General features: G+C 42.3%; 1 protein-coding gene across 15 annotated transcripts in view; it reads left to right on the forward strand.

Moving 5' to 3' along the window:
* Positions 1-22,369, forward strand: part of EPB41 (erythrocyte membrane protein band 4.1) — a 232,715-nt gene that overhangs the window by 53,406 nt on the left and 156,940 nt on the right. The window lies entirely within an intron of this gene.

Here is a 22,369-nt window from a genome sequence, read left to right on the forward strand (position 1 = left end):
AATTTTTTAAAAAAGATTTATTTTATTTATTTGGAAAACATAGTTTAGAGAGACGTAGAGACAGAAAAAGAGAGAGAGGTCTTCTATCCATTGGTAAACTCCACAAATGGCCACAATGACCAGAGCTGAGCCAGGAACTTCTGTGATCTCTGCATGTAGGTGCGGAGGTCCATGGACTTGGGCCATCCTCTGCTGCTTTCCCAGGCACATCATCAGGAAGCTGGAATGGAAGCTGAGGAGCATGGACTCAAATTGGTGCTCTAATATGGGACTCTGGTGTTGTAAACTGTGATTTAACCTGCTGTGCCACAATGCTGGCCCTAAGAACTGTAGGTGGTAAATTTATATTGAGTTGTAAGAGACATTTTTCAGAAGTTAACCTGAGCTGCTGATATTAGGTATCAGCAGAGACAATTTTTCTGGAAAGAAAATCTGAGAAATAAATGATATAAATGTCTTTTCCTTTGATTGTATAAGTAATATGAAAATTTTTTAATTTGTGGAGTTTTCAGAAAATAAAGTGAAGTATAAAGAGAAAACTAAAGGAAGGGGCGGCGCTGTGGTGTAGTGGGTAAAGCCACCGTCTGTAGTGCCGGCATCCCATAAGGGCGTCACTTTGAGTCCCGGCTGCTCCAGCTCTCTGCTATGGCCTGGGAAAGCAGTCAAGATGGCCCAAGTCCTTGGGCCCCTGCACCTTTGTGGGAGACTCAGAAGAAGCTCCTGGCTTCAGATTGGCGCAGCTCCGGCCTTTGCAGCCATGTGTGGAGTGAACTAGCAGACAGAAAATCTCTCTCTGTCTGTACCTCTCTCTCTGTCACTCTGCCTTTCAGATAAATAATCTTTAGAAATAACACGATAAATATTTTGATATTACTTCTTTGTGACTTCTTACAAATTTTTCATGGGATGTGGTATAGTATAGTCTATGTTAACATCTGAATACTTCCCATTTTGATTATTGTTTGTTTTGGTGGGTTTTCCTAAATAGATTTGATAGCAAAATTAGAAGATAAATCTCCTTTGAATGATTCAAAATCCTTTTGGACTAGCTGAATTAGTTTGACATCTAAGATATAGTTAAGGTTGGCCAGAAAGACTGCGGTAGTGCTGATTGATATAGGCTTGGGCTGCTGTTATACTTGTGAATCAGTGATAATGTCCAGACTGTAACAGGTGAGTGGGCATTATATGTGTATATGAAAAATTCATCTTTGAAGAAGATTAATTTGTGGCTTTCAAATAGGTAATGTGAATGAATGTTGAGAGTAAAATGGTGCTGACCTGGATTTGTGCTTTTGATAATGTGTAACATTTTATTTTTTTTATTAAAGTTTGTTGCTTTCTATTGATAAAAATAAAATTTTGTGATTGAAAAAAGACATTGATTTTTCTAGTTCAACCTCTCATTCAAAACATGAGTCTTCTGCTGTAACATCTATCCATAGCCAGTTGGATTGGAATTTAACCAAATTGTAGACATAAATAATTTAGAATAATGAGGCATGATGTGATAATTTAGGACATTTGCTGTTTTTAGACCTCAATTTTTATTTTGGTGTGTTGAAATTTGGGATACCTGTTATGTGTAAATAATTGCAAATTAAAAAGTTCTTGATTAGCTGACTTTGCGTTTCATTTCATTAAGATTACAGTTGCATTTTGTTTTATGCCTATACTCAGCCCCTCATTTATTATGTACCTTTGAGCAAAAAACTTAAAATATCAAAATGATAGCTAGCTGGTATAAATTTCTAAGGCTGGCCTGGGTTTCAGGGACCTAGTTCATGCTGTTTGATGTATTTAAGACATTTTTAAGGGCACATGAGGTGTAAGCAAATACTTCAGGTGTTTTGTGTTTTTAATGTGGAATGGAGTAAACTCATACAAGGGAGAGTGGTGAAAGAAAAGATTGTGTGTGCAGAGAGGATATGCAAAGCATGGTGTAGTAACAAGGCAGAGACAAGGGAGAGTGCATAATTATTCAGGAGTGAGAATGGAGCAGCTGCAGTATGCAAAGGGAAGGCCAAACTAATGGATCACTGTAACTTTAAATTCTTTGCTTAATTATGAATCTTAAATGAGCCCCTTAATCCCTTGAGGATGAATGGCTTTCCTTTTTATTAGCTGCAACTAGAGAACTCTTCCAGTGTTTGGATGCCATTAAAAATATAGTTATTGTAGATACATCACAGAATAGGTTGATCATTTTAATGTTTAACTTTAAGATATTTCATATGAATTCTTGTTGGCCAGCTAAATTGTTTCAATTTCCACAGAGTTGAATGCATTTTGGTTTGCTACAAATTGAAATATACTTTTTTCTCATGATCTCCTTAAGTATTCCCGATTCCTTGTCCAGCCTTATAAGATAATATCAGGTATAGTACTAAGTATGAGTAATAATCAGAATAGTCCATAATTATCAGCAGTTTAATAAACCGTGGCTTAGAGATGTTATGTACCCCTGAAGTCGCATAGGAGGCAAGTGGCTGTAAAGTTCAGACCCACGCTTATCTAACTTGAGGATCAGATTCTTGATCAGTGAGTTTTTTTTCCTTTCTATGGTGTCTATAAACAGGTTTTAAATATAGTATAATTGAGATGCTTTCTAGTGTAACTGTTTAAGTCTTAGGTCTATTTTTGATGTGCATATTAATTTGTTAATTAATTTTTATGTGTATATTAATAAACAAAAAACTTTCTTGGGCCCATGAAGTTAGGGTCCCAGTCTCCTTCTAAATTTATGCTCTGTCAACCTTAACATATGGCTTCCATTTTAAAGGTCACAATGTGGCTGCTCACACCCAGCCAGCCATCTGGGTCCTCAGAAGAAGGAATAGGGAGAAGGGCAGAAGGCCAAAGGGCAGTGACTTCCATTTATATCCTACAGCCTGACTCTGAGACAGCCTTTTAGTCGGCAGCATTCTGCCCTGAATTCTATGGGGACTTTGTTAAGAAGAAAAAGTGAGAGACGTCTTAGCCAGATATCTATAATTTTCTGTATAATGCCAAGTTCAAGTAAAGAAATATGACTCTTCAGTTTATTGAGAATGGTATTATAGTTTTTGTCTTTTAATGATTGAGAAAATGTGTTTATAAAAACCTGTTTCTTCATGTAATTAATAACCAGGTTGAGCCTGATACTAAGTCACGTGAAACTTTATTTTTATGTTATTCTAATGCATTAGTGCTTAGAAGGAGGAGCAGGGATTGAGCAAAAAAGATACCAAAAACAAAATGATCTAGTATGCTTTGGAGGAATTGAAGATGGAGACTGAAATTGGTACAAGAATAGAGCAGCAGCAAATCAGAAAAAACTTGAATGGTTATCTACTAAGAGGATTTTTCCTGCACAGACAGAAATTGTCTAGGATACAGATGCTATGGATATTTTTTTGAAATGAGGAGATCTCAAGAGTGCTAAACCTAAAGTAGAGGGTATCTTGAAGATTAGTGTTACCTACTCCTTGAAGTCAACCCTGGAGACCTGAGAAAAAATGTCTAGTTCATGTTGAGATATAAGTAAGGGGGTAGTGTTAAAAGGAAAACAAAGATTTTAGCTGCTGTTAAAATGGGCTTAATTGAATTGTGTAATAATTTACTACCTAACGTGGTAAAATTAATTTTTTTCCCTTGCCTGAAGAGACTCCTTGTCTCTCCCCTGCCTGGCCCATTTTCAAAGTGATTCATACTCACTGTAGTAAATCCAGAAAATATAATAAAGGGTAAAGGAAAACACTCCTCCACTGGGAGTTAATTATTGTTATCTTGATATAGTTCTTTAATATTTTATTATATATTTATAAATAAATATATACTATTTTTAAACTTATGAAGGGTCTTCAAAAAGTTTGTGGGAAAATAGAATTAAAAGAGAAGTTTATGAGTAGGCGCTGTGGAAAGTTGACCACTGTTTGGGATGCCCGCACCCTGAATTAGAGTTCCTGGTGTGAGTTCCTGTTCCTTTGCTTCTCATCTAGCTTCCTGCTAATGCTTTGGAGAAGCAGTAGTACCAGGGTCTCTGCCATCCATGTGGGAGACCTGGATGGAGTTCCTGGCTCCTAGCTTCTGCTTGGCCCAGCCTTGGCTGTTGTGGGCATTTGGAGAGTATACCAATGGATGAAAGCTCTCTGTCTCATCTGTCACTCTTTCAAATAAATAAATAGATCTTGTTTAAAAAGAGAGAAATTTTGTGCTTTTTTTTCCTTAAAAATCATACATAGTTTCATAATATACATTTTCCATGAGCTTTATTATGACCCCATGTATTCACATTAATGGCATTAGGTTATCAATTATGTGTATCATGTACATTTTGGAAGTTAAGTATTTCTAGACAAGGGCTGTTATCTAGAAGTTTTTCTCTGCTTTTTTCCATTTCTTCCTTTTTGTAAATTTCTTGTGTAAATTGAGATGAAGATGAAGGTTTAACTTGTCTTTTTTCTGGAAACAATGTTAAGAGATTTCTTTCAGGACCTCAGCTGTGTTTTCTCCATCACTCCATTTAGAAAGAAGTTGATGGAGTAGCTCAAGGGACAGATGATATGTATAGACTCTGTAATCATATAATGGCACCATGGGCAGCTGGGGTCATCAACATAATTATGTGTATGGACCTAGACCCTGGGATGGTAAGATACTGGTCAAGTGTTTGTTTTCTTAGAGAATTAAGATTTAAGAAAGCTCAGAAGAGTGTACTTTAATTATCTCTTTCCTTTAATTGCAAAGTAGAATTTTTAGATTTAAGCTCTTAAAGTCCTAAATATCCTTATTTTGAATCATTTTCTGATTCACTATTTAACGTAATTTATGAAACAACTGTTGTCACATCTTTCTCTTTTAACTTTTAGTTAAAAGTTTAGTTTAGGCACTGGTGCTGTGGCGCCGTGGGTTAAAGCCTCTGCCTGCAGCACTGGCATCCCATATGGGTGCTAACTTGAGTCCCGGCCGCTCCACTTCCCATCCAGTGCTCTGTTATGGCCTGGGAAGGCAGTGGAGGATGGCCCAATTCCTTGGGCCCCTGTACCCTTGTGGGAGACCCAAAGGAAGCTCTTGGCTCTTGCCTTAGGATCGGCTTGGCTCTGGCTGTTGCAGCCATTTGGGAAGTGAACCAGTGTATGGAAGACCTCCCTCTCTCTCTGGCTCTACCTCTTTCTGTAACTCTCTCTCTCAAATAAATAAAATAAATCTTTTTTTTTTAAAAAAAGTTTAGTTTGGGGGCTGGTGCCGTGGTGCGGCAGGTAAAGCTGGACGTCGGCATCACATGTGGGTACTGGTTCAAGTCCCAGCTGCTCTACTTCTGATCCAGCTTCTGGCTAATGTACCTGGGATAGAAGTGGAAGATGGATCTGCCGGCACCTTGGCTCACTAGGCAAATCCTCCGCCTGCAGCGCCGGCACCCCGGATTCTAGTCCCGGTCGGGGTGCCAGATTCTGTCCTGGTTGCTACTCTTCCAGGCCAGCTCTCTGCTGTGGCCCAGGAGGGCAGTGGAGGATGGCCCAGGTCCTTGGGCCCTGCACCCGCATGGGAGACCAGGAGGAAGTACTTGGCTCCTGGCTTTGGATTGGCACAGCGTGCCGGCCGCAAAGCGTTGGCCATAGCGGCCACTTGGGGGGTGAAGCAACGGAAAAGGAAGACCTTTTTCTCTCTGTCTCTCTCTCTCTCTCTCACTGTCTAACTCTACCTGCCAAAAAATAAATAAATAAATAAAATAAGAAGTGGGAGATGACTCAAGTGCTTGGGCCCCTGCATGGGAGACCTGGAAGAAGCTCCTGGCTCCTGGCTCCAGATCGGCCCAACTCTCGCCATTGTGGCTATTTGGGGAGTGAACCAGAGGATGGAAGATCTCTCTTTACCTCTGCCTCTCCTCCTCTGTAACTCTGACTTTCAAATAAATAAATGAATCTTTTTTTAAAAAAAATTTCATTTGGCCGGCGCCGTGACTCAACAGGCTAATCCTCCACCTTGCGGCGCCGGCACACCGGGTTCTAGTCCCGGTCGGGGTGCCGGATTCTGTCCCGGTTGCCCCTCTTCCAGGCCAGCTCTCTGCTGTGGCCCGGGAGTGCAGTGGAGGATGGCCCAAGTGCTTGGGGACTGCACCCCATGGGAGACCAGGATAAACACCTGGCTCCTGCCTTCGGATCAGCGCGGTGCGCCGGCTGCAGCGCGCCAACCGCGGCGGCCATTGGAGGGTGAACCAATGGCAAAGGAAGACCTTTCTCTCTGTCTCTCTCTCTCTCACTGTCCACTCTGCCTGTCAAAAAAAAAAAAAGTTTCATTTAAACCTTTAAAAACCTAAAACTTTAAAAAATGTGGTATAAGGTTAAACATATTGCTGGCTCTGTGATGCAATACGTTAATTCTCTGCCTGTGGCACTGACATCCCATATAGGCTTCTGTTCTAGTTCTGGCTGCTCCTCTTCTGGTCCAACTCTCTGCTGTGGCCTAGGAAAGCAGTAGAAGTTGGCCCACGTCCTTGCACCCCTGCACCCAAGTGGGAGACTTGGAGGGGGCTCCTGGCTTCAGATCAGCACAGCTCCGGCCATTGAGGCCAACTGGGGAGTGAACCAGTGGATGGAAGACCTCTCTCTCTTTCTACCTCTCCTTCTCTGTGTAACTCTCTACCTCTCCTTCTCTCAGTGTATAACTCTGACTTTCAAATAAATAAAATAAATCTTTGGAAAAAAAAAACATTAAAAAAACCAGTTGGCAGTGTACTGTAATGAACCCTATGTACCTCTCACCTAACTTCAACAGTTACTGAGTCACAGCTAATCTTATGTCTTATTTCATCTCTACATCTACCTGCTTTTCTTCCTTTTGTGTTATTTTGCAACATATCCCAGACATCATATCACTTTTATCTAGGAATTTGGTATTTCTTGAAAGATACTTTTTAAAAATGTCTGTAATACCATTGTTGCATCTAAGAAATGATAAACATTTAATGTCAGTTACATATCTATTGTCTTAGGTACAGATTATTTATTGATTGATTTTTGTGGAGTAGGCCTGTGACATAGCAAGTTAAGCCAGCACTTGGGATGCCTGCATCCCATTATTGGAGTGTCTGGTTGGAGTTTCAGTTACTCTGTCCTTCTGATCTGGTTTTTTGCTAATGTACCTGGGAAGCAGCAGATGAGACTCAAGTACTTGGGTTCTTCTCCTGCATGTGGGAGACCCAGAAGTAGTCCCTGGCTTTGGCTTGGCCTATCCCTGGCTGTTGTAGGTACTAGGGTAGTGAACCAGTGGATGGAAGATCTTTCTTTGTCTCTGCCTCTCTTTTTGTCACTTTGCCTTTCAAGTGAATAAATTAATCTTGCTTTCATTTTTGTAATTCTCTTGAATTAGCATTCCAATAAGGTCTATATCTTGCAGGTGATTGATATCTCCATTAAATTTCTTTTTGTATATGTGTTTTTAAATTTTTTAAAAAGATTTTATTTATTTGAGAGGTAGAGCTGCAGAGAGGGAGAGACAGAGAGAGGTCTTCCCTTCACTGGTTCATTCCCCAAATGGCTGCAATGGCTAGAGCTGGGGCGATCCAAAGCCAGGAGCCAGAAGCTTCTTCTGGGTCTCCCATGTGGGTGCAGGGACCCAAGCACTTCGGCCATCTTCTGCTGCTTTCGCAGGCCATAACAGAGAGCTCGATTAGAAGAGGAGCAGCCAGGACTGGAACCAGCGCCCATATGGGATGCTGCCGCCGTGGGTGGAAGCTTAACCTACTACACTACAGCACCGGCCCCTATTAAGTTTCTTTTAATCTATAGCTATCCTCTCTTTCTTTCTAAAATATGTTGCTGAAGAAACCAGGTCATTTAATCTGTAAAATTGTTAGTCTTGATTTTGCCAATTTCAATTTCATGGTAGAATTTCACATGCTTTTGATTCTTTGAATTTTTTCTAAATTGATAGTTGAATCTAGACATAGTTTAATCTTAACATGAAAAAGGAAAACCATGTTGTTTTTTTTTTTTTTTTCCATCTCAGGGGAAAAAAATTAATTGATAGAAGAAACTCCTGCTGCCCAGGGACAGAATGAAACAGACAAAATGATGTGCTGACTTAGGATCTTTTGCCCAATTTGGTCACCTTTGTAAAAGGAATTTGATCTAAGAATCAGATGAATTGAAATGTTTTCCAATTAAGGTCACCTTAGTGCTAATTTACTGATTAGTTAATTTTTTTCAATAAAGAAAACATGGTTTATATTTACTTGTGTTAGTTATATCTCACAGAGTTAATGAAGAGTGGGTAGGGCACCATGGTCCAAAGCCAACTTCTCAGTCTTCAACATGCACCAGAATTGCGGGGAGGGCTTGTGGAAACAGATTGCTGGGCATCATCCCCAGAGTTTCTGATTTAGTATGTCAGTGCATACCTTGAGATTTGCGTTTCTAATAAGTTTCTGGTTGATGTTGATGCTACTGGTCAGGAAACCATACTTTGTGAGCCGTTAGGTTCAAGTTTATCTAAGGGTGGACATTAGCATTACCTTTGAAGTTTTTAAAAAGTTTCAAAAATTCTTTTGAAGATGCCAGATTGGAGCCTTGGGATTTATATTTTTGACATATTTCATGATGATTCTGATGTACATCAAAGTTTTAGAACTACTGCTATCATTATTTATAGTTTGTCCCTACATGTTTTCCAAAAAATACATTAATTTTAAAATATATTATGTATTTATTATTGATATTGTTATAAATAAGGACGTGATTAGGAGAGAGATTCATTGTTTTAAACTGTGCTGTTTATCATTGTTATAGATGGCAAAATAAAAGTGCTGAATAACAGAGCTGTTGGCTCTGGACGATCAATGTTAATGCTCTTGTTTGCTGCAAAGCATAGTGACTATAAGATGATTACTTTTTCCCAGAAGGAATTTGAAAATAGTTTGGTCTGAGGTTCCTATTCCTCAAAGCAAAGAACCACTTTGTTTAGCTTAGATCCTGAACTTTCTATTAACCAATGTGTGTATGAGTTAATGATGAGTGACAACTTTTCAATCATATTTAGAGTAGACTCTTACAAATTAGACATACCAATTAGTGTGGTAAGAAATTTTTAGTTCTTCTGTAAACAATTTATTTTTGGAAGAGAAGAGAAGAGAGAGAAGAGAGAAAGATATGGGGGCAGGGGAACAGATTTCCTCCATCTGCTGAGTGTCCACAAAAACCTGGGCTGAGCCAGGCCAAAGCCAGGAGCTGGGAACTCAGGCCGGACCTCCCACAAGGAGGGGGAGAACTGGATACTTGAGTAATCATTGGCTGCCTCCCAGCCTCCTTAGGAGCAGGAAGCAGGTTCAAAAGCAGAGTCAGGACTAGAACGAAGGCAGTGTGACGTGGGGTGTGAGTGTCCCAGGTGGCAACTTCACCATTGCACTGAATGTCTGCCCTGGAATTTTTAGTTCTTGACTGATATTTTCTAAGGCTTGAACTTCATGCAATTAATATTAACAATTAATATGAACAATATGTTAATATTTCTGGAGGCTGGCACTCTGGCACACTAGGTTGATCCTCTGCCTGTGGCGCCGGCATCCCATATGGGCTCAGGGTTCTAGTCCCAGTTGCTCCTCTTCCAGTCCAGCTCTCTGCTGTGGCCTGGGAAGGCAGTAGAGGATGGCCCAAGTCCTTGGGCCCTGCACCCGCACGGGAGACCAGGAAGAAACTCCTGGCTTCGGATTGGCATAGCTCCGGCCGTTGCAGCCATTTGGAGAGTGAACCAACGGAAGGAAGATCTTTCGCTCTCTCTCCCTCACTGTCTGTAAACTGTACCTGTCAAATAAAAAGAAATATTTCTACATTACACTTTACAGATCTCCCAATTTTAGGGTTTGAAAATCTTTCACTAACTTGAAAAACACACAAAGGTGATTGGTGTGTCACTGTGTTTAAGGCCATGTTCAAATTTAGTTCAAAAGCTTATTTATTAGATAACTCCTATCACTGGGAACAAAGAGGTGAGGCAGGCACTGTTCCAATTCAAGGAACCGGTTCTCATGAACTGATTTTTCAACCTTAATTAATAACCATTAATCATGTAAGGTAAAATGTTGATCTTAGTGTGATCTTAGTAGTTACACTATGACTTTTTAGAACATAATAGAAAACTGTTACTTAACAAGCATCACAATATTTGTAATAGTTTAGGAAAAAATTTTCCATAGCAAATTGGGCTTCCTTACTAAAGTTTGCTTTAGGACCATATTAATAATTTTACTCATTCTCAAATGAGTTGTTTCCCTGCTTGTAATTAGAAGTGCATGCAGCAAGAGAGCAGGATGAATCAACTTGCAGTCAGTGTTCGGAGCCAGTTGCAGCTGCCACGTAAAGTGCTCCCATTTAGCTATTAACAGCCTTTGAAGATTGCATGTATAAAATATTCCTAATTTGTTGGGAGTACACATGGCTCTGTGTTTATAAATGTCATTGAATGGTAGGCTGTGCTTTATTAGAAAAGTATAGATCCCCGTGGGGGTACTAATTACAGCTTTGGCTGGCAAACTGCAGAAAGGCAAATAACAAAGATGGGAAAACATAAAAGAGCAGAGAGGGAGGGATCTGGGCTTTGCTGTTTTACACCTCCAGCATAAATGAGACGTGCTGTGAGTAAACACAGCTGTATGGAAAAATTGGTTTTGAAGAATTGAAAGTAAGTAAATGCTAGCTCGTTCAGATCTCCACTAAGGTCTCTGAGAACAGGGTCTTCTTGAAAATATGTTTTTTAAATATTTTATCAACTCTGCATTTTTAACAAATTCACTTCAACAATCACAGAATCCTTTTCTTCCAGTCCCACAAAGTGTGTTAAAAATGAAAGTTGGTATTGCTGTTTAGCAAAATACACAAGACAGTGGATGTACTTTTTTATTGAAACTAGGTCACTGTTACAGATTGAGTTGTCTCTTTGCTTGACAGATTTATCGTTATTGGTAGACTAGTCAGTATTGCCAATATTGCATTTTTTTTTTTTTAAGATTTATTTATTTGAAAGTCAGAGTTACACAGAGAGAGGAGAGGCAGAGAGAGAGAGAGGTCTTCCATCCGCTGACTCACTCTCCAATTGGCTGCAATGGCCGGAGCTGCGCCGATCTGAAGCCAGGAGCCAGGAGCTTCTTCCGGGTCTCCCACACAAGTACAGGGGCCCAAGGACATGGGCCATCTTTTACTGCTTTCCCAGGCCACAGCAGAGAGCTGGATTGGAAGTGGAGCAGCCGGGTCTTGAACCGGCGCCCATATGGGATGCTGGCACTGCAGGCGGTGCCCATGTGGGATGCTGACGCCTCAGGCCAGGGCATTAACCCACTGTGTCACAGCACCAGCCCCAATACTGCCTTTATATAACATAAAACCATAAATAGGGGCCGGCGCTGTGGCATAGTAGCCTAAGCTTCCTCCTGCAGTGCTGGCATTCCGTATGGGCACCGGTTCAAGTTCTGGCTTCTCCTCTTCCTATCCAGCTCTCTGCTATGGCCTGGGAAAGCAGTAGAGAATGGCCCAGGTACTTGGGCCCCTGCATCCACATGGGAGACCCAGATGAAGCTCCTGGCTCCTGGCTTCAGATTGGTCCAGTTCTGGCTGTTGCGGCCATTTGAGAAATGAACCAGTGGATGGAAGATCTTTCTCTCTGTCTCTCCCTCTCTCTGTCTGTAACTCTACCTCTCAAATAAATAAAATCTAAAAAAAAAACAAACAAACAAAAAAAAAACAACTACAAATAAACTTCAGGGATTTCACTATTAGAGCATTATATTATATTTTTACAAGATATTTCTACTGTGAATTCACAGTAGGAATCATCAAAAATATTTATTGAGTACCAGTTATAAGTTCCACTGATTGGGTATTGCTGGAGATACATTTAGAAATAGGCAAACCTTACCTTTAGGAGCTTATGTTCTAGTAATATACATTAAATAATAGAGGAAAAAGTAGAACATAATGAAATATTAGATGATGAGGTATAAAGAAGCTCTTTAAATTCCAAGTGGAAAAAGAGATTAGTAAAATCTAGCATTTAGGGGAGCTGCAACTTGAACTAGCAATGTGAACTTCAGGGACCTGCATTGTGGAGTAATGGGTAAAACCGCCTACAATGCCAGCAATCCATATGGGTGCCAGTTTGAGTCCCAGCTGTTTCACTTTAGATCCAGATCTCTGCTAATGTACCGGAGAAAGCAGTGGAAGATGCCCCAAGTTCTCACACTGGAAACCTGGACCATAAGGAAGTTCCTGCCTCCTGGCTTTGGCCTGACCCAACCCTGACCACTGTGACCATTTGGGGAGTGACCCAGTGGGTGGAAGATCTCTCTCTTTCTCTCTCTCTGTCTGTAACTTTGCCTCTCAAATAAAAATAGAAAAAAAAAAATCCACAAGCAAGGCATAAAGAAAACATTGCCTAAGAAAGCCTAGATTATATGTACTGTGACAAATGAATAGGAAGGTGGTAGGATGAATAGGACAAATGAATAGGAGTCTGGAGTAAGTGCTGTTTAGAGACTTGCTTTAAAGCTTGAGTTGTCGTGGGCAGAGTATTCTGTTGGTACTGCTAATATCTATCAGATCTGGCTTTGGTAGGATAATATTATACCAGGTTAAAAAAAAAAACCTTTTCCTTGTGGGTATGATGCAGGGGAAATTAGAGAACTTTAGAAATAGTTTTTATAGGGGCTGGTGCTGTGGCATAGTGGGTAAAGCTGCTGGCATCCCATATGGGTGCTGGTTCAAGTCCCAGCTGCTCCACTTCTGATCCAGCTCCCTGCTAGTTTGCCTGGGAAAGCAATAGAAGATGGCCCAAATCCTTGAGTCCCGGCACCCATGTGTGAGACACAGATGAAACTCCTGGCTTCAGATTTTGGCCTGGCCAGGCCATTAGGGGAGTAAATCAGCAGATGGAAGATTCTCTCTCTTTCAGTCTGCCTTGCCCTCTCCCTTTCTGTAACTCTTACTTTCAAATAAAATAAATAAATCTTAAACATAAAGAAATAATTTTATATATCTTCATGAGGATGCCCATGGATTTCGTGCATGACTGAATGCTTCTAGGTGATCAGTTTTTCCCTCCCCTCTATGTAGAGACTGACACAAAGACAAGAAGAAAGGATGCTCAATCTGCCTGACAGAAACACAACTAGAACATTTTATACTGGACCATTTTTTAAAAAGATTTATTTATTTGAAAGGCAGAGTTACGCAGAGGTGGGAGCAGGGGGCTGCACCTTCCATCCAGATGACTGCAACAGCCGGAGCTGTGCCGATCTGAAAGCCAGAAGCCAGGAGCTTCTTTCAGGTCTCCCACATGGGTGCAGGGGCCCAAGGACTTGAGCCATCATCTACTGCTTTTTCAGGCCATAGCAGAGAGCTGGAACAGAAGTGGAGCAGCCGGGACTCAAACCGGCACCCATATAGAATGCTGGCACTACAGACGGTGGCTTTACCTGCTATGCCACAGTGCTGGCCCCTTGGCCATTGTTTTTAAGAATAGATTTTTTTAAAATAGTACATTTCACTGGGGTAAAAATCAGTTTCATTTATTTATAGTTTTGTGAACCTGTGCTTCTTCCCCTGTTCATCATGCCCTCTTCACACTCTTCTGGTATGATTCTCTTTGCTTGTTACTTAGTAGAAGTATAATTCTAGCAAATACCTTTATTTTAACAAAGATTTACTTATTTATTTGAAAGAGCAACAGCGAGGGAGAGGCAGAAGGAAAAAGATCTTCCATCTACTGGCTTACTCCCCTAATGGCCACAATAGCCAGATCTGGGGCTGGCCAAAGCCAGGAGCCAGAAACTCCATCCTGTTCTCCTACTTGGGTGGCAGGGGCCCAAGCACTTGTACCATCATCAGCTACTTTTCCAGGTGCATTAGTGGAGAGCTGAATCGGAAGTGGAACAGCTAGTACTTGAACCAGTGCTCCGATAAGGGTTGCTGGTGCTACAAGAAGCAGCTTAATCTGCTCTACCACAATGCCAGCCAGCCCTTAGAAAATACTTTTCTGTATTGTTTGAATTTTCTAAACATGAGCATACATACTTTTATTTATTTTTAAGATTTATTTACTTGTTTGAAAGGCAATGTGACAGAGAAGGGGGGAGAGAGAAATCTCCCATCCACTGGTTCACTCCCCAGATGCCCTCAACAGTTGGGTCTAGACCAGCAGTCTGGAACTCCATCTGGGTCTCCCCTGAGGGTGGAAGCGACCCAAATACTGGGGTCGTTACCTGCTGCCTTCCTAGACACATCAACAGGAAGCTAGGAGCCCCAACTGGAACTTGCACCCCAACAGGAGATGGGTGGCTTAATCTACTACATCACAATGCCCACTCCAACTTTTATTTATTTATTTTTAAAAATTTATTTATTGATTTGAAAGTCAGAGTTACATGTTACACACACACACAGAGAGAGGGGTCTTTTTTTTTTTTTTTTTTTTTTTTTTTTTTTTTTTTTTTGACAGGCAGAGTTAGACAGTGAGAGAGAGAGACAGAGAGAAAGGTCTTCCTTCCATTGGTTTACCACCACCCCCCAAATGGCTGCTACAACTGGCGTGCTGCGGCCAGCGCACTGTGCCCATCCAAAGCCAGGAGCCAGGTGCTTCCTCCTGGTCTCCCATGCAGGTGCAGGGGCCCAAGGACTTGGGCCATCCTCCACTGCCTTCCCTGGCCACAGCAGAGAGCTGGACTGTAAGAGGAACAACTGGGATGGAATCTGGTACCCCAACCGGGACTAGAACCCCGGGTGCCAGCGCCACAGGTGGAGGATTAGCCTAGTGAGCCCTGGCGCCAGCCTTATTTTTTTAAAAAGTGTTAACAGTTATTATCCAGGCTGTGGGATTATTTTTATGTTCATTATATTTAAAAATGCTTTTTTGAAAAATTAGTCACCTTTGAGTAAAACCTGTGGCATTTAGATAGTAGAATACTATATAACTGTTAAAAAGAGTGAACTGAATATTTATGAAAATATATCCAATACATCCTAAGTAAATAAAGATACTTAGGTAGAGGGCATAATTCTTACTAGAAGGATCACTGAAAATAATGGAAATCATGGCATGGAGGCTGGACCTTGAAAGAGGGTTAGAATTTCAATAGGTAGAAATGAAGGCACTGAGTATTACAGTGAAAAGAGGAAGAATCAGGGCAATGCAAGCTGTTTTAGGAAATAGCGAGTAGTTCCAGGTGGGGCTGGTGAGAGAAGAAACTAGAACAGTGAAGTGAGAGCTGCTACAGGAAGACCAGGGATTTTATATGGTAGCAACTACAGACCCTTAAAAGTTTGATCTTTCAACAAATGTTTAACTGAATGAATAGTAGAACGGCATGATTAAATCTTTGTTTTTCTGAAGATAAATTTTGTAGCAGTAGGGACTGGAAATAGGCAAGTTATTTGTAGTAATCTTGAGTGGATTACAGCCGTAACAATAAAAATGGAAATGAGTACTTAGAAGTAGAGCCAATAGAATTTGGCAAGAACAAAACAGGAAATAGAGGAATTCAAGGTTTTGAATTTGGGAACATGAGAGGTAAATTCTTCCTTGCCTTCTTGAGTAAAATATATGGATTGAGGTATCCTTTAATAAAAGGGGATAGTGGATTATTATGAACAGTAATAAAGATATTGAGCTATGTAGGATTTATTACCCTGCCAGTAAATGGTCAAAATTACTATAGCTTTGGATGTCTTTGTGTCTCTATCTTGCTTGTGTTCATTTTCTTTCTCTCTCTCTCATTTGAAAGGCAGAGAGAGAGAGAGAGAGAGAAAGAGAGAGCGAACCACCATTGCTTGTTCACTTCCCAAATGCTGACAACAGCTGGGCATGGGCCAGGACAAAGCTGGAGCTGGTAACTCAATCCTGGTTTCCCATGTGGTCTCTAGGACTGTGTACCCCTGGGGACCTAAAGTCAGAAGCCAGAGCTGGGTATTGAATCCAAGCACACCTGCCTCCTTGTATGCTGTTTCTTTACCTAGTGAATATCTAGTAAAGTTACAACCTCAGTGGCCGGCGCTGAGACAAAGCAGGTAAAGTTGCCCACAGTGCTGGCATCTGATATGGGTACCAGTTCTAGTCCTGGCTGCTTCATTTCTGACCCAGTTCTCTGCTATGGCCTGGAAAAGCAATAGAAGATGGCCCATGTCCTTGGGTCCCTGCACCCGTGTGGGAGACCTGGAAGAAGCTCCTGGCTTCAGATAGGCACAGTTCTGGCCATTTCTGCCATTTGGGGAGTGACCCAGTGGATGAAAGACTTCTCTCTGCCTCTGTGGCTCTCTAACTGCCTTTCAAATAAATAAATAAATAAATCTTTTAAAAAAAAGTTATAACATTTTCTATTTTAAGTTTATCCAATAAATAAACAATTAGCTGGGGGCTTTCCTATATATGTATTTTAGAGTGTTTATTTTAACTTCTGTGATATTGGCAATTTTAAAATGAACTTAAGTGAATAAGGTAATTTGTGTGCTTGAAGTAGTATTCTCTGTATTTGGAGGATATTTTAGTTTATGAAAAGGTTACATTTTAGTAAGGACTGATGAGACCATAATTTTGAGATTGGCTTTGTTTTCCTATAAATACTGTATTAAATAGTGATTGAGTGACAGGCTGTTGAATGAAGGGGAAAGTACTACTCTAAAGCTGGAAAACATTGACTTAATGTAAGTAAGCCAGCTTAGGAATCAAACACATGGGTTATGGTTCCCATCTTACCATTGTAGAACCTTAAATAGGTCGTGTTGCTTCTCTGAGGTATCTTTTCCCCCCTTTTGTAAAATGCAGATAATACCCATTCAGTCTACTTCCAGTGAAGTTAACACTGCTGGCCAAATTGTGTCCTTCCATGTATGGTAATATGTATTACATTACTCAGGAATAAATATGTTAGTATAACTCTCATAGCTTCACAAAGGAAAGGCAAAAATGAAAAATTCACCTTTATACCAAATGCATTATTATCATCACTCAAGTTTGAGTCTCCCATTCCAGTTCAGAAGCACAATAAATTTTTATTGTATAGTTTGAATCTTTAGAGGAAATGCGGAAATGCCCATCAATTTTCTTTTTGTTTTTAAAGATGTATTTGTTTTCAATTTATTTGTAAGGAAAAGAGAGAGAGAGAGAAAGAGATCTTCTGTTTGCTAATTCAAGCCCCAGTTGCCTGCAACGGCCAGGCTGGGCAGGCTAAAGCCAAGAACCAGGAACTCCATCTGGGTCTTCCATGTGGGTGGCAGGGACCCAAGTACTTGAGCTGTTATCTGCTGCCTCCCAGGTTGCACATTAGCTGAAACTGGATCTGCAGAAAAGCACTCTGATACGGGTTTCTAAGTGGTGACTTAACGACTGCACCATATGCCCACCCCAATTTTCTTTTCTTTTGTGAAGTCTCCCCAGACTAGTTCCTCTTCTATAAAGAAACCTATCATGAATTTATAGCTTTTTTCATATTGGACTTTTGTATGCGTACTGTTATTTTTTTTCTCATTTATTTACTTGAAAGGCAGAGTTAGAGAGGGAGAGACAGAGAGAGAGGTTTTCTATCTGCTGGTTCACTCCCCAAAGGGCCACAATGGCTAGATCTGTCCGGACCAAAACCAGGAGCCAGGAGCTTCTTCTGAGTCTCCCAGGGGAGTGCAAGGACCCAAGCACTTGAGCCATCTTCCACTGCTTTTCCAGGTGTATTAGCAGAGAGCTGGAGTGGAAGTGGAACAGCCAGAACTTGAACCAGAGCCCATATGGGATGCTGGTGCCGCAGGACCCGCTACGCCACAGATTTCTGTAGTTGATATTGGTTCTGTTTTTTCTTTTTTATTGAGATATAATTAACATATCATAAATTATATGCTGTACATAGAAGTGTCAAATTTGTGGATTTTTTTTTTTTTTTGACAGAGTGGACAGTGAGAGAGAGAGAGAGAGAAAGGTCTTCCTTTGCCATTGGTTCACCCTCCAATGGCCGCCTTGCCGGTGTGCTGCGGCCGGCGCACTGCGCTGATCCGAAGGCAGGAGCCAGGTGCTTCTCCTGGTCTCCCATGCGGGTGCAGGGCCCAAGCACTTGGGCCATCCTGCACTGCAGTCCTGGGCCACAGCAGAGATCTGGCCTGGAAGAGGGGCAACCGGGACAGAATCCGGCACCCCGACCGGGACTAGAACCCGGTGTACCGGCGCCGCAAGGTGGAGGATTAGCCTGTTGAGTCACGGCGCCGGCCAAATGAAATTTTTTTTAAAAAAAGATTCATTTATTTATTTGAAAGTCAGAGTTACAGAGGAGGAGAGGCAGAGGTAAAGAGAGATCTTCCATCCTCTGGTTCACTCCCCAAATAGCCACAATGGCGAGAGTTGGGCTGATCTGGAGCCAGGAGCCAGGAGCCAGGAGCTTCTTCCAGGTCTCCCATGCAGGGGCCCAAGCACTTGAGTCATCTCCCACTTCTTATTTTATTTATTTATTTATTTTTTTGACAGGTAGAGTTAGACAGTGAGAGAGAGAGAGAGACAGAGAGAAAAAGGTCTTCCTTTTCCGTTGCTTCACCCCCCAAGTGGCCGCTATGGCCAACGCTTTGCGGCCGGCACGCTGTGCCAATCCAAAGCCAGGAGCCAAGTACTTCCTCCTGGTCTCCCATGCGGGTGCAGGGCCCAAGCACTTGGGCCATCCTGCACTGCAGTCCTGGGCCACAGCAGAGAGCTGGCCTGGAAGAGGGGCAACCAGGACAGAATCCGGCGCCCCAACCAGAACTAGAACCCTGTGTGCCAGCGCTGCAAGGTGGAGGATTAGCCTATTGAGCCGTGGCACCGCCCTAAATTTGTGGATTTTTTTTTTTTAAATTTTTGACAGGCAGAGTGGACAGTGAGAAAGAGAGACAGAGAGAAAGGTCTTCCTTTTGCTGTTGGTTCACCCTCCAAGCACTTGGGCCATCCTCCACTGCACTCCCGGGCCACAGCAGAGAGCTGGCCTGGAAGAGGGGCAACCGGGACTAGAACCTGGTATGCCGGCACCGCTAGGCGGAGGATTAGCCTGTTGAGCCACAGTGCCGGCCAGGGATTTTAATATGTTCAAAAGTTTTGCAACCATTACTACCATTTCATTCTAGCACATTTGAATAATCCCAACAAGAGCCCTGTACCCATTAGCAGTAATTCCCTATTATTCTTTTCCTCCTGCCCCTGGCAATGACTAGTCTACATTTCTGTGGATTTGCCTAATCTGGACATTTCATATAAATGAAACCATCTAATATGAGACTTTTTCTGTCTGACTTCTTTCACCGAACATGTTTTCAAAGTTCATCTATATAGTAGCCGGTATCAGTATTTAATTTCTTTCTGTGGCTGAATTAACTCCATTGTAAAAATATACCACATTTTGTTAATCCATTCATTAGTTGATGGCCTTTGGATTGCTTCTACTTTTTGGCTATTGTGAATAATACTGCTATGGATATTCATTTATAAAAATTATATATATAAATTTAAAAGACTATTTATTTATTTATTTTTTTTTTTGACAGGCAGAGTGGACAGTGAAAGACTATTTATTTAAAAAGCACAGTTACGGTGGGTGGCGGGGGGAGGAGAGAGATCTTCCATCTGCTGGTCCACTCCCCAAATGGCCAGAGCTGGACCGATCCAAAGCCAGGATCCAAGAGCTTCTTCTAGGTCTCCTACACTAGTACAGGGGTCCAAGGACTTGGGCCATCTTCCACTGTTTTCCCAGGCCATAAGCAGAGAGCTGGATTGGTAGAGGAGCAGTCAGGACACCGACCGGAAGCCATATGGGATGCCAGCACTGCAGGCGGAGGCTTAGCCTATTTATTTGAAAGGCTAAGTTATATATATAGAGATCTTCCATTTGCTGGTTCACTTCCCAAATGGCCTCAATGGCTAGGACAGAGCCAGGTCGAATCCAGGAGCCAGGAACTTCATTCAGGTCCACCATGTAGGTGGCAGGGGCCCAAGCACTTGTGCCACCTTTCTCTCTGTTTCCAAGGCCATTAGCAAGGAGCTAGAACAGAAGTGGAGCAGCTGGGACATGAACCAGGGCCCATGTGGGATGCCAGCATCACATGCAGTGATTTAATGCTATACCATTATGCCAGCCTCCTCCCACCCCTTTTTTTTTTGACAGGCAGAGTAGACAGTGAGAGAGAGACATAGAGAAAGGTCTTTGCCGTTGGTTCACCCTCCAATGGCCGCCACGGCTGGCGTGCTGCGGCCAGCGCACCGTACTGATCCAAAGGCAGGAGCCAGGTGCTTCTCCTGGTCTCCCATGGGGTGGAGGGCCCAAGGACTTGGGCCATCCTCCACTGCACTCCCGGGCCATAGCAGAGAGCTGGCCTGGAAGAGGGGCAACCGGGACAGAATCCGGCGCCCTGACCGGGTCGAGAATCCAGTGTGCTGGTGCCGCAGGCAGAGGATTACCTATTGAGCCACGGTGCCGGCCCCAGCCTCCCATTTTTTATAAAAAAGATTTTATTTATGTGAAAGAGTTAGAGGGGGAGATGTGTGTGTGCGCGCACACATACACACACACATTATGTATCTTTTAAAAAAATTCTACTGGGGCCAGCATTGTGGTGTAGCAGGTAAAGCTGCCACCTGCAATGCCAGCATCCCATATGGGCACAGGTGCGAGTCCCGGCTGCTCCACTATGGCCTGGGAAAGCAGTGGAAGATGACCCAAGTCCTTGGGACTCTGCACCCACATGAGAGACATGGAAGAAGCTCCTGGCTCCTGGCTTTGGATCGGCTCAACACTGGCCGTTGTGGCCATCTGGGGAGTGAACCAGCAGATGAAAGGCATCTCTTTCTCTCTGCCTCTCTGTAAGTCTACCTTTCAAGTAAATATACCTTTAAAAATAATTCTGTGTCCCTCTGTCTTTCAAACAAATAAAATTTTATTTTTATTTGAGAAACACACACACAACACACAGAGAATAGAGAGCAAGCCAACTCCTATCTACAGGTTCATTCTTTACATATCTGCAATGGCTGGGGCTGGGCCAGGACCAAAGCAAGGAGCCAGCAACAAAGTCTAGTTCTTGCACATGGGTGGCAGGAACCCAATTACTTAAACCATTATTGTTGTCTCCCAGGGTCTGCATTAGCAGGAACTGGAATCAGGAGCAGAATCTGGGAATTGAACCTAGGTACTCTGATGTGGGACATGGATATCTTGACTTCTTTGGAGAAATGTCTATTCAGTTACTTTACCCATCTTTTTATTATTTATTTGTTTGTTTGAATGGCAGAGTTACAGAGATGCAGAGGCAGAGGCCAAGAGAGAGAGAGAGAGAGAGAAAGGTCTTCCATCCTCTAGTTCACTCCCATATGGCCGCAACAGCTGAAGCGGCACCAATCTGAAGCCAGGAGCCAGGAGCTTCATCCTGATCTCCCACATGGGTGGAGGGGCCCAAGGACTTGGGCCATCTTCTACTATTTTTCCAGGCCATAGCAGAGAGCTGGATTGGAAGTGGATCAGCCGGGACTAAAACTGGAGCCCATTTTGGATGCCGGCACTGCAGGCAGTGGCTTTATTTGCTACGCCACAAGCACTGGTCCCTTTATCCACTTTTAAATTGGGTTATTTACCTTTTTATTGTTGAGTTATAAGAATTTCTAATGTATTTATAGGCTAGACCTTTATCGAATATATAATTGGAAATATTTTCTCCCATTCCATGGATAGTCTTTTCACTTTCTTGATGGTATCCTTTGAAACACAAAAGTGAAAATTTTAAGTAAGTCCATTTGTCTAATTTTTCCTTGATTAGTTTTGCTTTGAATTTCATATGTAATATGAAATATTCAAAGTCATGAATATTTATACTTTTCTTTTTTTAAAATTTTTAAATTTTTTTATTTTTGACAGAGTGGACAGTGAGAGAGAGAGACAGAGAGAAAGGTCTTCCTTTGCCGTTGGTTCACCCTCCAATGGCCGCTGCGGCCGGCGTACCGCGCTGATCCGAAGGCAGGAGCCAGGTGCTTCTCCCGGTCTCCCATGCGGGTGCAGGGCCCAAGGACTTGGGCCATCCTCCACTGCCTTCCCGGGCCATAGCAGAGAGCTGGCCTGGAAGAGGGGCATCCAGGACAGAACTCGGCGCCCTGACCGGGACTAGAACCCGGTGTGCCAGCGCCGCAAGGCGGAGGATTAGCCTGCTGAGCCACGGCGCCGGCCTATGCTTTTCTTATAAGAGTTTTAGTAGTTTTAATATCTATGTTTAGGATTTGATGCATTTTTAATTAATTTTTGTGTTTGACATGAGGTTGAGGCTCAGTTGTTTTTTTGCATGTGAATCTCCTGATCAGTTCATGTGGCATCAAGAATCACATATTATTTTTTAAGTTTAAAATGCTACTAGAAATGTGTTTAGGA

Source organism: Lepus europaeus, chromosome 5, assembly GCF_033115175.1.
Source record: "Lepus europaeus isolate LE1 chromosome 5, mLepTim1.pri, whole genome shotgun sequence".
Classification (NCBI taxonomy): Eukaryota; Metazoa; Chordata; class Mammalia; order Lagomorpha; family Leporidae; genus Lepus; species Lepus europaeus.